The sequence below is a fragment of the Anopheles gambiae genome, chromosome 3 (assembly GCF_943734735.2).
Source record: "Anopheles gambiae chromosome 3, idAnoGambNW_F1_1, whole genome shotgun sequence".
Lineage (NCBI taxonomy): Eukaryota > Metazoa > Arthropoda > Insecta > Diptera > Culicidae > Anopheles > Anopheles gambiae.
This window is the reverse complement of record NC_064602.1, coordinates 19,664,025-19,680,623: the sequence shown is the minus strand read 5'-3', so window position 1 is coordinate 19,680,623 and position 16,599 is coordinate 19,664,025. Positions and strand designations below refer to the sequence as shown.

Below are 16,599 nucleotides of genomic sequence, written 5' to 3'. Positions count from 1 at the left end.
GCCCGGAATGCACTTTTATACATACGCGTGTAGGGCGGCAAACCTTCCCATTTGGGCTATTTATAACTAGGAAATTCATTACCACGCAAATGGCATCATTCTCCACCGTTAGAAATGGCAGCCGAGTTACGGGAAGTCTACCTTTTTCCACCGTACCAGCTGAACCCAACCAACACACACATAGACACCAGCATAAAACAGCTAGGAAGAATACGCCATTTCACTACACTGCGAAGTGAAAGCTTTCAAGCACTCCATTTTGCAGAACGAACGTTACGTTCGATGCTACACTACGGTCTCGGGTTTGAAACAGCCAGCCTCTTACCGAACCGGGTATAGGAGAACTTTCTAGGCGTGTATCTGTGTGGCCGCCCAGCCCCATCGACCCAGCCCAGCGCCATCAGCTCAACTCAACTGACTCTTGCTGGCGTCATTTTATTGGATGAGAGCTGTGTTTTATTTATAATTGTTATTAATATTGTTTCATTAGGTGAATAATTTATTGCCTTTTCCCATTCACGCACATGCAAGTCTGGCACAGGGGAAAAAGGGTTCTGCTGCTGTTGTGTTTCGCGTTTGCGTACACCGAAACCAGTGTTTGTGTGGTAATGGAAGATTTATTGTTCGTTCTTTGCAATGGTAAGGGTTTTTGTTCGTCGGTTGGTTTGGCGCTTGCACCAGCTGCGCTGGGCGCAAAATAATTAGCAATTGCAAACCATCTGCTGTAGCAAATGTAATCAACACGCGCAGCACTTGATCTCGTTCATTTTTATCGCTCTTTAGTAAGTTGATTTATATAAAAGAGGATACGATGGTGGTAAGAACAAAGGGAAAAGCATTATTTTATTTTTTACAGCCAAACTTTTCTCTATTACCTCATCGTAAAATTTCATCGCTTCCGCCAGGCTGCAATCATTGAATGCGCATTTTAATTTCATAAAAGCTTCTGCTCGCTGCAACAGTGAATTGCATTCCCATTTTTATTCCCCCAGCTGCAGGCATTAGACCGTCCCAACATCGTCTGGTGTCGAATGATAGAAGTGATAGATCTAAATTGTCTCAACTAGCCGACGGAAAGCAAACGGCTCTCCCCCCCCCCTCCCCAATAGACCCTTTTTTGCGCCCGGCAAAAACTAGCATCAGTAACATGCGCCGATTGGCTCAAATGCATTTATTGATGTAAATTTTATTTTTCCTTTATTTGCCGCAACCGCAAACCCTCCCTCCAAAAGCTGGCCGGGACTAGTGGTAGTGGTGGTGGTACTGCTGTCTCGTGGCAAACCCCGGGACCGACTGCATCTCTACGCCCCGATTTGTAGCTGGCGGCAAAACAGGAGCTAGTCTAAATTACAACCTGCCAAAGGGGAACGCGGTCTGCGATCAAACGGCCGGCTTGGCGCGTGTAACGAGACGAACTAAAAACCCCGCATTTTGCTTATAGTGTTGGTCCATTTTTAGTGCAAAACAAAAAAAAACAACCTCCCTTCTGGCACGCTTTTCATAGTGTAATTTTTGCACCGACTGCTGTACTGTACCGCTGCAGGCATTTTTGCATAAACTGCATCTAGCTTCTCCGTCCGCTGGCAAGATACTGATACCCCTACTGATCCCCACACTGCCGCATCCGGAACAGACGAGATCCGCACCATACCATACACCCCCAAACCGGACGCTCGGATGATGCAATTCGCGGTGCATTCGCGCTAGTTTGCTGCAAGTGCAGTGCAGCTCGCGCTCCGCAGCAAAGAAGGCAGCGGCGCGGCCACTCACTAACGAGACAGAGAGAGCGGGAGCGAGCGGATCGCATTTTTCGCGATGTAATTATTTAATCTATTTATGACAATTTTGCCGGATCCTCCCGATGGGGCCACGGATCGCGGCCAGAGAGACCTAGCTAGTCGTCGCGCGTCTATTGCCTAGATCCGGTCGGATCTGCTCTAGCCGGCGATGCGCAGTGCGCCCCGCGCACTACTTCCGAGGGCGGTCGGATCTGGCCACCGGGTTACACCGCACCAGGAACGCACCAAGTAGGGAAGCAAGTGGGGCCGCGCGTGTAATTGAGTGGTAAATTGAATAGGATGATACGATAATTGCATGTAGATTAGTGCCACGGTATGACACTGGCGGTGGCGCGCTCTTTTGAGAGTATGTAGAAGCAGCAGCAGCTGAATCCCTCATTCAGCTTCCGTACCCTTTTGGGAGGGTTGGCTGTTTGGCTCAAGGGCAAACCTTCGGTCGGGAATGGAACGGTTTGCTTCTGCCTAAACGTTGCCAGTTCACGGTAGCACAGGGAACGATTTATTGGGTCAGTTTGTCGTCAAGGTATTGCCGGTGTTGGGAGGACAATCTTCTTATCGCACGGGTTGAATGATTTATGATAGCACTTTAGCTGCCCGGCTCTGATGGATCACTGTTCGCTGATCGGAAGAGTGATCGTTAAACGCCCACATGTTCCTGTCAGCACTTGGAGCGTACTTAAGCTGATCATTTGCATGGCCATTTAGATTGCAGTTTAGCTTAGTTTGCACTGTTTAGATTCAATCGAACAGGGATTTCGCTTAGAATATGGTATGATGCAAACCTTAGAGCCTTCCTGGATATTTCACACATCCTTACGATTGTTTGATTAATTTTCAAATATTTGTACACGGGTCTACGGGTAATATTTGGAGTCTAAACTCGAGTATAGCAATTGTGGGAAAGAGCCTCCAAATAACTATTTTTTAAGCCCTGTTCACTAATACAGGGTTTCCCACGATTTATTGGTCAGTTCTCATGATTCTTTGGTGCGTTCACACGATTTTTTGGTCGTATCCAATAGATTTTTGGTTCGTTCCCATCATTTATTGGTATTTTCCGATTGGATATCAATACAATTGGACCAAAAAATCGTGGAAACTTTTAAGGTATAATTATGGAAATTTACCCTTCCTTACAGTAGATTTCCACTAACTTAAAGATAAAGGTTAATGTGCTAAAATTGATCTCGCAATGTCTCGCAAAGTTAGAAACAGTTTAACCAATTTTCGATTTGACAATGCGTTAAATGTAAGTAATCAGATAATAAACAAATACTGTATATCTTTTCCTTCATATTTGGCGCAACAACCTCCGACAGTCTAGGCCTGCCTATGCCACTAATAAGCATATTAATGTATGACTTCTTTTTATACCCACAACAAGATGGTCAAATCCTGCGTATAGGACGCCTTGGTCCTTATGGGGCTTTAGCCCACGAAGAGCATTTTGTTAGGTAGACGACTGTACCTTGAGATCTTACTCGATAATTCACATTAAAAGCTTCTAAATACATTTACCATTTGACTTAAAACTAAGGTAAGAGCTTATCGATGTTTCACGAGAAGATATGTACAATGCACCTTGACGTGTGCAATAATTGTTAAAATTTGAATCCAATTCATGAATATGGCCAAACAAACCATGCGTTTGCCAAATCACATGAATCTTGAATTATTTATTTACTCATATTCATGAACTTCTTATAATAAAAGCAATAAATAAGTGATTAGTGACAAGAATAATTATGTGGTTATCCTTGGAGCGGTTTCGGACACTGCTGAGGCAGGCCAAGACCGCAAAGCGGTTGTAGCGCCGGATAAGTAAGCAAGCAAGCACGAAGCAAGTAAGTAAGTATCCTTGGAGAAACAAACTACAATAAGGTCATTCCGGCTTATTAGAGCAGATATGGACCATGTAAAACAAAGAGTTAGTCCTCGATTCGTGTGGACAAGTCCAGATGGGAATATAACAACCTCCATTTTTCACGATTTTATAATTGTGGATAATTGGATAAAAAGAAGTGTAATTAAAAATCTATTTAAACTTTACAACCAATGGTTTAAACGATCCTTGAGTAGTAGAAAAGTATAAACTTCATTATGCGTAAAATGCTGTACACAACTTCGAAACAAAATCAAATTATAGCTCATATAATTAGTTGCTTCAGCAATAATTTATTAAATAATAATGAAATAGTATTCAGTAGTTAGCTTCTTGAAGCTTTTCCTAATTCAAATGACTCAATTTTAATACAGATTCATAGTTTTTGAAAATTTTGTTTTTACTTGGGGACACTCGAAGATTCGTTGACTATTCTTCTTAGTTAGCGGACCACAGTGCTTAGAGAATGAACCTTGTTTATAGCTGAAAACTCCCCTTGCTTTTTATTGACATAAATACTGCTCACTTTTCATACACTTGCACTTGCACTGCGTACTTAAACGAAGCGCCTGGAAAGCTCCACCGAAAGCACCGACAGCCGAGCGCGCCGCCACTATTCCACCAAATTAACATCAATCACTGTGCGATCGATTTGCATGCTGCGTCGGGCTGCGTTCGGTGGCCGTTCGATACGCTCCCCCCACTTTGCCGGGCGAGAGCACCGGCCCGGGTCCAAACCCGCCCCAAGGACCGCACACCGAACCGCACCACCGTGCCCTCCGTGTCAACTCGATTCAATGCCTCTGATACCATTCAATTCAATTAAGCTCAATTTAGATCGAATTGTTTGACCATAAAGCACACGATGGCACGATTTTGTCAATAATTTCTTACATAAATTAATTGTAATAAAAACTCATTTCCACGCCCGAGCATGCCATTCGGTGCGGGCCTCACGGAGGCCCCAGCTTGCCATCGTCACCCGCTTCGCCTTCGCCAGGCGTCACAGGCAAACGAATTGAATTAATCAAGACGGATGGCTGTCACATGGCGTGGAAAAAGTGGTGTTGGATTTTCTTAGGAAGCATTTTAACTCAGCTAAAAAATCCTGACCGAGAACATGCGCTCAAATGGAAGGAATTCGCGTGTGTGTGTGTGTTTGAAGCGATGGCGTGCTGGAATTTGTTAAGATAAGCAAAAATCTCGAAATAAAGGGGTAAACGTTGTACGATTTGCGTTGAATTTCACACGGTACGGCAAACGGCACACCTCGAACACACTGCAGCGCAAAACACACTTCAGCCAACGCTCAAAGCCCGTTTGCCGTCACTTTTCCCACCTTTTGCGGCTCTAATTGAATTCCTGCGCAGTTCATCTGTTTCGCGTTTTGCGCTGTGGTTACGCCTTCCTGCGCAAAAGCAGCACTAGAGCGGGGAAAATGAGTTTAGCAGCCTCTTGAAAAACGCCTTGACAAATCGTATGCCAAAGTATGCACCGTGATGTTATCGGACTGTTCCCTCCGCCGGCGCACTCGAGCTCGAGCAAAATATCACGCGCTTCGCTGTCCTTAAGCGATTTGTGCGCAATCCTTCCGTTTGTGTGAACGCGCAAAACGTTCATATTTGCTCTTTCTTTCCTGCCCTCTCTGGTGGCGGCTGTTAAATATGTTTGGTTCATTGAATTATGCTCAAGGAAATGGAACACTTGTGCTGCAAACATTTGGGTAGTTCGGTGCGTGTCAGCAGGCTTGCGGATAAAAAGCGATCAAGTGCTGCTGATACGCAAAGAGTGCAGCAGTTGTAGCCCGCATTTTTGCTCCACGGTTGGTACGGTACGGTTTTATTAATATTTATGTTATTTGGCTGTTAATACGCTTTCTGCTTTGAATCACGCCACAAAAGAGGGAAAGGACGAACACTTCAACGGTGTCGTGGTTCGTCAGCTTCAAGACAAAGGTTGCTTTGGATTGAATTCATACCGAGAGGAAAGGAATTCCACAAGACTAGTCCTACTAGTAAAATGCAGTCTTTTTTGTCGCAATTTTGTAGTAAAATTCTGATTGCATAGACTGAAAGAAGCTCTGGAACACTGGGACAAACCTTCACGCAACCGTTACTGACCCAAAAACGGGAAGCCGTTGGCTTACTAAATTAAACGACACAAATTGAATTAATTAATATTAATTCATGAAAATATATATCGTTCCCTAGCATCAGCACTGTCGTCAATTAGTGTCGCCGTTAGTGCGCCGCTCACGTTTTGCGCACGAGTGCCTTCGCTGTGCGTAAACGCCGAAACGCATGAAAACAGCGGCGCATAAACTGTGGTGTCGGTTTGGTGGTGTAGAGCTGCTTTGAAGTGTGCTTCGGAGATGAATAATTCTAAAGTCCGTTTTGACAATCTCCCTGGTGAGATTATTGTTCAATGTTATTAAGCGAAGATCAATTTGTTTATGGTCCATTTAGAAACGGTTTATAACAACCAATTCTAGCACGATAATCCTGATAACTGATGCTGGTTGGATCGTTCCCAGGGAAAAAAAAACCATTGAGGCGTTATAAATCGCAGCATCGCAGCATGAAACGATCGTTTGGCGCCTTTATTAGACTTGCACGTGCCTCTGTCCGGGAAATGGGAAAGATGCAGTAAACGCCTCGAGATGGGCATTGCATACACTGTCGACCAGCATAATTGAACTGTTGTGGTACAAATGAAGACGCGGCTATTAACACGCTAATGTGATGATCGAAAGTTACGGCAACGGTTTACGGATTAGATTGGGTTTGGGAAAATGATTCAAATTGATTCAAATTTGTACGCAAGTTATGAGTTATTCAAAAACGATTAAAAATGGTCGTTTCACTTGGAATCCCTCTCACAAAGTAATCTAGGAATCTACGGTCACGTCAATTCGTTTCCGTCGCTTGTCACAGAACTCGTTATTGCCAGTCTGATGGTATATTATATCAGCTATGTGTTAGATTATCATCAATAATTACGATTCATTTGATTACAACTTATCGAAGAATGATTTTAGGGATAGATATGTCTACTATCCAGTATTTTTGCATTAGATTTCCACTATCTGTTATGTGAAGAACTATACTACACGTCTTTTTCCCCGACTTGCGGAAAAGATAGATAAATACAGTAAATGTATGATTTGTACAAAATGCTGTTTCACATATTTGTGTTATTTTTTTAAATGTTACCTACCGTTTTTACGTGACTACGTGATCATAAAAAAACTAAAAATTAGCCTTAATATAACTAAAATAGACACTTAAAAATTAAAAAAATTAAAAAAATTAAAAATCATCCAATAATACAACAGATATATTTTTGAGAATATTTCTAATTTGTTAAAAATTTTACAAGTGTTTTTTTAAGCTTTTATGAGTTTTAAAAGGATAATTATCAACCTTTCATTTTCAAGAATATTGTTTTTTTCCACAAAAAAAATCTTTGCCAACTATCTTTTTTATGTAGAAACCAAAATACGTAAAAAGATTTTAAAAAAATGCCATGACATACTTACCAATTTAATGTATAACGGCTCAGAACAGATCCGATCAGATAAAAGCGACAAATAAACCTCAACAACGGTGTTTTTAGTGAACCCAAATGCTTGTTATTGTTACTCAAGTGACATTTGTTCTAAATTTTGCTCGAAATACCAAAAAAATGTGGATTTGTGTATGATAAACCGTGTAGAAAGTATCAAAATTTCGTTTGTGCGTGAGAATGACCTTCTGCTATTGGATGAAGTTGGCCTTCAATTAATCATTGAAGTCATTAATCTCGTTTTAGATTAATTTGCTTAAGTATTTGGCGAAAAAAGAAGGTACATTTCGTACGGCGTTATTTGATGAAAATTCGATGTTTTTTTTACAAAATATACTATACGACAAATAAGCATTAGAAACGTTATTTCCCAAAGGATAGAGAAGAAAGGATCGAAAAATACACTTCACATTGGATTTTTAAGGGCTTTCTTCTAAAAGTCCCTTAAACTAGTGCAGTTTAAGGGAAGTTTAGGGTACCAGTTTAAGGGAAATAGCTCAAAACCTCGATTTCAGAACTCGAAAATGTCAATTGGGTACAAACATGATCGAGGAGCGTAATCAAAACTTGATGTTTTTCTTACCACCATCAACTTCATAGTCAATTTACTCTAAGATCGCTGCAAAACGGAAAAACCTATAATACCGATAAATACCACAATTTTTCGAGTTATGTACAAGCAATTTCATCTCAAATTGACAATACCCAATTTGTTACAATACTATGCAAAAACTCTTTTAAAAAAAGAACAAATAATATGAAATTGAAAGAAACAAAAAAGTTTAAGCAACGGTTATTACGCCTGCCAAATTGCGCTTATCAATTCTTGCAATTTATTTTCTCTTCATTCACTAAAGGACACTCTTTGCAGCAACTATTCGCATTACCTTCGTAAATTTAACCACATTCGATTAAAAACTTTCTGATCAAAACAGTAAAACAAAACAACACCCAAAACATCATACCTTCCCGACTGCATCGTGCACTGACCTTGGCCCGATGATGGTGGTGGACCGACCGGCGCACCAAAAACCCCCCCACGGGTAACCCAAGCACCTCATATACTAGTCAAATTTCATTCTATTATAGCTCATCATATTCACATAATACATCCGTCATAAATTTAAAACAATTTGCGCTAGCACAGCCACGCCACTGCCGGAACACCGCGCGAACGTGTGTGCGATCGCGCGGGTCGCCCCCAGACGCGAAAAAGCATTCCGTTTGATTGTTGCCATCGGGTGAAGGTGAAGGAGAGGATGAGAGGGGATGAGGCGCATATTTTTTACGACCAGCGTCTCCGGTTAGGGTCCGATGGTCGTTGACGGTTGCGTACCGAGCCGGTAGTATCATCGCGCACAGCACTTTAGTACGGGCTGGTCATTTCAACGCCCTCACTCAAACGTGCGACAACCCCGGTCCAGCGCTTGCTAACTGACCCTTCAGCCCGACCCCGAGGTTCAGGTCCGGCTAGGCGGAAATGGGGTTTGGATAGGGCCGGTTTTCGATTAAACATTCATCGACTACCAAAGCGCACACAGACACACGCACGCACACGTTGCAGCTCATGCTACATTAGAAGGTGCAGTCCGGTTTAGTAGTGACACGCATACCAAAACAAGGATGTGCAGCTGCAACAACAACAAAAAAAAAAAACGGTTCCAAAACTTCAAACTGCTGCACAGATTGCACTGCAGGGAGCACGAGTCAAATTACGTCACGGTTCAGCACGGGATGTTTTATGCACCAGCAGCGTACGTAGCAGTGCAGTGAAGTTGAACAGACTGATTGATCTGATGGGGAGTTTTGTTTTTTTTTGTTCGTCTTTGGCGGACACTGGTGACGAATGTCTAAAACGGCCGAGAAAATGAAATTTATCCTTCGATCGTTTGGTCGTTGTAAATGTGTGTTAGGAGGTCACGTCGCCCTAGCGGGTATGTAGAGACGGGATTTTGGACTGGATTTTTCAAATCTAGTTTAACCCCTTTTCGTTGTGCTGAATGTTTGATTGATTTGAGCTTCTGTTTCATCCGTTACTGGTCTAGCTATGGATGCGGAGGTACGTTAAAACACTGTACTGTTTTGATTATTTTTTATTATTGTGTAGTACATTTTTGACCTTTTTTGTTTTGTTAATCATGTTATCATTCCAATTACGCATTATTTAAATTATGACCTCTTCAAGCAGTCGCCAAAAATCAAGCACTACTATCCAAAAGAAAAAACGCACACATTTCGCACTGTGACAAACGCCGTAACGATGCGCACGATAATTTGGGCCCACCATCAATGAGCGTAATGCCAGCCTGACAGGCATGCCCCGGACCCACCAGGAGGGACGGGGACGGGGTTACCGAGACTCTGGACTCGCTGGAGATGCAAAATGATGCTGGCACAGAGCATCCAGCATCCACGGAGACGAACGTGTCGCTCGTTTATTGCACCCTTCCCCGGGAGGGCACTGGTTATACGGACGCGATTATGATGGTGTGACGGGCGTGATGACGCTGATACGTATGCAGATAAATTTAAATTATTAATTTAATTTAATTCAATGAAATCTAATTTAATAAACGGTCGGTTTTGATACGTTGTTTTAAGCCATGGCACCATCCGCTTTGGATCCGCTTTGGATCCGAGCTGGTTTCTTGTACCGGGACGGGCTGGCGGTAGGTTTCTCATTTTTTGAGGGCGACCAGCACTTTTGTGCCATTCCTCTGTGTGTGCGTGTGTGGGTACGTATTGCAATCTTTTTATTTTTGGCCAGTGGACTTATGTTTCGTTCTCCTCATATTATGGTGCTGTGTGTGTTTTTTCGGTGCATCCGTGTACCCCCAACGAGGCAAGAGGAATCACGGGAAGTTGTGAGTGATTGAGTAGGGAAGGGCATGTGTGATTTATTATAAGCAGAAGATGCAGAGATTATTGATTAGTCAAAACAACGATATATTATAAGTAGAGGCGAATGAAGCAGAGATGCTCAAAGTCTTTATAAATTAAATACCAACCTATATTGCAATATAGAATTACAAGTTGAAATTTAAGGACTTTATTTATCGAGCACCAGATATCAAAAGAGGACCTTTCTAGAGTTGCAAGGTCGCACGTAACCTTCTAACGTCTTGTTAACCGTCTTAGATGCTGACGTCTGTTGATTCTGTATCGTTGTGACACGTTTATACGTCAGGCTTGACGTGCATAACGTAATTATCTATTGAAAATGTAATCAGATACTAGCATAGCTAATAGAAAAAAAAATACGAACATACGGTATGAATTCGCCAAACAATATTATAAGAATTTTCAAAGATTAGGTTAAGTTGTACAGTTTAGTATAAAATATCATTAGTATAAGTTAGGATTAGATAAAACGGATCATACCATATTGAATTCATATAATACCCACAAGAAAAAACTGAACGGTCTCAGGACTAATTATAATAGATTAGGAGTTGAAAAGCAATACTGCTGTACCTCGCGGACCCCCACTATCAGTAATGTAAACATAAAAATAAAATGAACTTTAAGAAGAAGTAGAAGAAGAATAAGAAGAAGAAGAAGAAGAAGAAGAAGAAGAAGAAGAAAAAGAAGAAAAAGAAGAAAATGTAATACCTTTCATTACTATCCAGAACGGGTGTAACTCTTGATTTAAGGTATTTGACACCCATTCAGACCATTTTTGACATCATTCCCTACAAGACCTATTCATGTAATAGTTGCCTAAGTCTACTATTGAATAATGTAATAATCCCACCAAGCCTACAACTCCTATTTAGATACTTACTGTAACAAATTATGGTACTAAATACTCTTATTCTTATAAGCTTTCTTTAATGATCCTTATTAATCATTAAAGTCAATGCCAGGGTTATGCATTTGTCTATTTTGTAACTAAATCAAACCGGACTCATCATTTTTCTTTTTTATTCATGTTCTTTAAATGCCTTTTGAAAATAATCAGACAATCATTTCAATTCTTAAAGTTAAGTTCAGACGAAGTTATTAATATAGTAGTTGAATCTACCAACTTCAATCAAATTGAATCATTGTTTTCAGGTATTTTAACTTTAAACTCTTGATTTCAGAATCAGATTGTACCTAATTTCAATCAGAATACATTATATTCATACATACAACATAGTTTGAAGTCCATGGGAACTTGTGAAATTATGCGTATTAATTAACATGTTTGTCCATCTCAAAGTTATTCTTCATAAGCCATGAGAATGTAGGGAAGTTACAGCCTTTCTCATATCTTTCTAATTTCTTAAAGCATTCTTTAGGTAATTCCTGCTCCATAAAAACGGACTCAATTGCTTCTAAACTAACGGATACGTTGTGCGGTATCCGAAGCTAGAAAGCATCCGATGTTATCGACATTAATCATGAAGCACGGTGGAGCATACGCACTATTTGTGACAGACATTAACGAAACACCTACATCTACATTCATCCATCTATTAACCAAGTCTATTTTTAGCACACCACACCAGATTGCTTTACTGAAGAAATAACGACCTGAACCTACGCCAACGTGATCCTGTTTACTAAAAATCATGTACAACTGTTACTGGAGCCGCTTCTTTGCAAACCGTTTCCCTTTTCCGCTGTGTCGAATTGCGTAGGTTTGGAAGCTTTAAGCGTGTGGTGTAGAATTTGCCTTGTTTAGCCTATAAATAGACTCGCCTAAAGATAGAACCACCGGAAAGCGCTCATGAGCGAAAGTGTGCCAGTTGTGCTGTGCTCCGGGGGGGTGGATGTCTCTTTGATGTTCCTCTCGGGGTTGGCGAGCGTGCTGATGAGATGCGGAGCAACCCGGAAAACTTACAGCCATTTCGCAATGGGAGAATAGATGCAGATGCGTCCACAGTTTGTGCGAGAAGATCGCACGATCGCCAACACAGTGGAGCAGGGCGAGTAAATTCCATTAATTGTGACCAATTAAATCATGCGCAGTGTGGCGAATGAAAGCGTTCTTGCTTGGACATAGCAAAGAGGCATAAGGGTGGTTTTATATACATTATGTTTATGAATTGCGAAGTACATTTAAGAACAGCGTATTAAAATTCCACAAAACCATCAATCTTTTTTTGTTGGTGAAGCCATATTGTCCACCACAAACCGTGATTTATACTGGACACGTGAACGGTGAACCACTAAACCCCAAAAAAGGACATTAAAAATATACATTTATTACAATCATTGGTGCTGTCATTGGTGGCCCCGAGCTGAATCAGATTGAGTTTTGTTTTATCCTTTTATTCCTTTTTGTTTTCATCACACATACTCCCGGTTGGATGACGCTAAGTTTAGCTGCATTTTTGTAGCTGCAACACTGGCTGGCACAATGAACGTGCGCAAAAAGGGGTGATTGAGATTGATGAAAGCCGAATGAAACAAACTCCTACACTGGAGGGAGAACGGGGTGATGAATTGTCACGTCATGAAGAAAAAAAAATTACCCTGCTTGATTTATTTTGTGATTTGCAAATAGACATTCATCAGAAAAAAACCATTTCCAATCATAAAAAGGCACATGGCAAATAATAACAAAAAATGACAATCCCACACACACACAGTCACAAGCACACGCAAACAATATAAAAGCCACCCCCAACAGAGAGCAGGACCACAGTTGACCAACTGCTGGTCCTGAACCTCTGGTGGATTAAATCGAATTAAATTAACAAAAATTAATTATTCAGCCGGGGTTGCAATTTAAGTTGATCAGACCAGCGCGGAGGAGGGTGGGCACACAGGTAAAACGCGCCTGGAAAAGTCCCACCGACAACGAAATCCCCCCCGGAAACGGATGGGGGGGGAAAAAAGGTGCCACAAGAGGACGAAAGGTACCTGAACCGCCCCAAACCCGTCCGCAAAAGCGAAGCTGCGGCACTTTTCACCGCGTCCCTTTATAAAACGACACAAAATGTGCTCTTTTGCTGCTTAATCTCCCTCCCTCTCTCACCTTGATGTCGGTGTTGATGCCTCCCCCCCCCGCCCTGAGTCGTTTGACGCACCGCAACATAGATTGTGATGGCATCCGGTCACTCTCAGGGTTTTTGGCCCCAAAATGGTGGTTGTGCCATTTTTCCACCGAAAAAGCCAAACCGATTTCAACTCTCTCCCGACCACCCGCAGCCACCCAGACACGGACAAACCGTAATCGCATTGCTGAGGTTTTACCGGAGGCTCCAATTGGCCGTGTGGAGCGCTGCTGTCCGTTGCTGTTTTCGTGCCCGCGCGCGCGCCTGTATGTGTGTACATGGGCCAAAAGGGTGCGGTGAAAGCGGGGTGTTCTTTGGGTGTAAAGTTTGCAAAATGAACCAACCCCAAAGGCAATTTTCATAGTTTCATGTGTGTGTGCGTGCATGTGGTGAGGCAGAACACATTATTTGTACTTTGATGCAATGCTATCAAGTCACACACACGCCAGGATGGTGAGTGGCCGTAGGGGGAGAAAAGCAATCTGATTCGATACATTTGATTGGTTCCGATCGGGGCATTGGAAAGTGGCCGGGCGAGGCAGAGAGAGAGAGAGAGTGTGTGTGTGGACAGAGATTTTACAAATAATTTCACATCGATATTTATTTGCTAGCAATTGAATTTGAAATTGACCAGGCAGGCTGTTTGGACGCTGGGGTCTCTGTTGGTGGCATTGCGGCAATGGCAATCGATGCTCATTTGAAGTATAAATTTAATTACCTGATTTTGCAGTCAGTGAGGTTTATTCAGGAGAGACATTCAGGGAATGTTGTTTTTTGTTCTTTTCAGGGAATAATATTGCAATTCATTATCGAACAAAGTTGTTATTTTTTGTTGCTATAAAGCATTTAAATTAATAATAAATTTACGTTCGATTTTAACGCCGTTAAATCTGCTTTGTTTAACTCTAGGACCTTAGCTATCCTACTGATAGCGAAAATTCACCTAAATCTTTCTAAAATGTCGTGTATGGTACTTGAAAGAATTACTCACAAATTTATAATCGATAAATGTATTGGTTAAAAAAAAATGATAAAACCCGTGCAAAATGCTTCAGGCACAAATGTGGTGCAAGTAGGATAAGAAATAGAGCATGTAGAAAGTTAGCAGCAAAATGTGAATGCTAAGTACAGGATATTTATTTTGTTATATGATGTTTGTTATATATGTTTATTTAATTGATTTAAAATTTCACTGTTAGCTATGAAAAGAGATGTATTTTGAAGCTGAAGCCAATAAAACAGATGACAAATCATATTGCTACTCTTTGTGTAAATATTACATAAGAACTCAAAGATTTAGAGAACAATCAATTTGCAATTTCTGATTTGATAACGTTTTATTTCGTTGAAAACTGATTTGATTGAAGGTTTGATTTGAATGTTGCTGAAGATCTGCAGGAAGATCTTTGACTAGCTTTTGATGATTGTAAAAGACCTTTTATGGTTATTCAAATTATCCTTCAAATCTTTAAATCATTATCTTCACTAGATTTGCCTAGCATTTATCATCATACGGTACTAAATATTCACTCCAATTTTCAAATAATAAGAAAAAGTTTAAAATAGTTAATTAATAGGTTTCATATCAATTGTCAAGCAATTAAAGTAAATTAGTTAACATGGTGCAGGCTGTATAAACTATTCAATGTATGAATAATAAAGGAATTGAGATGAAAAATCTCAAAAAAGATTTAATATTTTTTACATTAGTTTGAGCACACATTAAAATTAAAAAAAGTTTTTAGTATAATCGTATTCTATCTTATTAAATTTTATCATTCCATTTAATTAGTAATCTGAAAATAACTTTTTGTATTTGGTAAAGGTTTAACTCGCCTTGAACTAATTATAGCCAAATTTATTTTGAGCAAGAAAGATATTAAATTGCTCATTCTTTGTTGCTATATATTTCTTCTTCTGAATGAATATTTCCCGTAAATTTTTAATCTGAAATGTAACATCACGAAGCAATATTGCACGTAAAATTACAGTGGAATATAACTAATAATATGAATTTTTGCTTAAAGTTATGCTTCAAATGCCGAGAATTGTATCACTTTTAACATATCGCCCGCATCTAATACAGATTTTAACAGATTTTTCCGTTGCTCTCTTCACTTTAGAGTTTTCTTGTACAAAGCTGTATTTTTTCCAACAATTTCCATGTCTAAAATTATATTTACGACAAATTTTTCCCCATTATAAACTAATTTTTAAAAACCATAAACACACCGTACCTTGTTCCCGTCCGTAAAAATCTTGACTGCCGTTGAGCGAGGTCTCGTGACCCCGCTGACTGGTCCACCTGGAAAATGAGTAGCCCGATCCGAAAGCAAACTGTAGCAAAAACACCGCTTAAAAGGTGTGTTTGCTTAAATTCACAGTGAAATGGTTTGATCAGCTGACAAGTTATTTTTTTATCACTTTACAGCACTTTACAAAACACACGAACGATTTAATATTTTGTTTGACACTTGCACACTATTTCGTTCTATTTGTGTACTTCTTTTAGATATAATACAAAAGCCCGAGCACTGCCACCGATTGAACGTTTTGCAAATGGTTTCAAAGCCAAACAAACTGTTGCTCCCGAATTAGCTAAAACACGAAACTCGCCCTTGTTCACTTTCACCGACGGTGTTTTAAGGTTTGAGTTTTTCCGAATTTTCTCAGATACTGTCGCTAAATCACGAAGATTGTGCAACCGTTTTTACAGATTTAATTTGAATAATTCTTTTATTTTCGTATCTTCCACTACAGCACTGGGAATTTCTTTCTTACAGCACGGTTTAAATTACTCCACACTGAAGCTTCAGCTGCTTCGCACAGCACACGGAACACAGAGACAAAACTACTGACAATGCCGTTCACAATTTGTACCACCCACTGCCACTCGATAGGGCTGTCCAATCGGCACTGTGACTGTCGCGTCCGCACAAGGAAGCTGCAAAACTGGCACTACAAACCGTACCCAACAGCACACGCACTGACTCGAGACTTACGCGAGTGATATCGAAACGACGACTGACAAACACTGAACCCTTCGTACGATCTCCGATGCGATGTCTGGCCTGATGCCCTCTTCCCTTGTGGACACATGCACGCACACACATACACACCGAGCGCACACTGTCGGAGGGTTGTCGCTTTTGGGGTGGTTTGCGATATCAAAACCCATCGTTGCCCGTTCTCGTCTGTGTCCCTTGGTTCCCGCTATTACCATCTCGTCCGTCAGCCAATTTGTCCCACTCTCGCCTAACGTGGCTAGCTTTCCCGCTCTGGCAAGCGGGCTTCATTGGCCCCTGTTAGATGATGTTTGAGATCTTCCCCAGCCCCGTTTGATTCCCTCCGATACGTCCCAACGTCA

General features: G+C 41.0%; 1 protein-coding gene across 1 annotated transcript in view; it reads right to left on the bottom strand.

Moving 5' to 3' along the window:
- LOC4577943 (diencephalon/mesencephalon homeobox protein 1) overlaps positions 1–16,293 on the bottom strand; it is a 94,975-nt gene extending 78,682 nt beyond the window's left edge. Inside the window, exon 1 of the mRNA XM_061659494.1 lies at positions 15,470–16,293. The gene's annotated coding sequence lies outside the window, so the exon portion shown is untranslated. The remainder of the gene's footprint in view (positions 1–15,469) is intronic.
- Between the last annotated feature and the right edge of the window lie 306 nt (positions 16,294–16,599).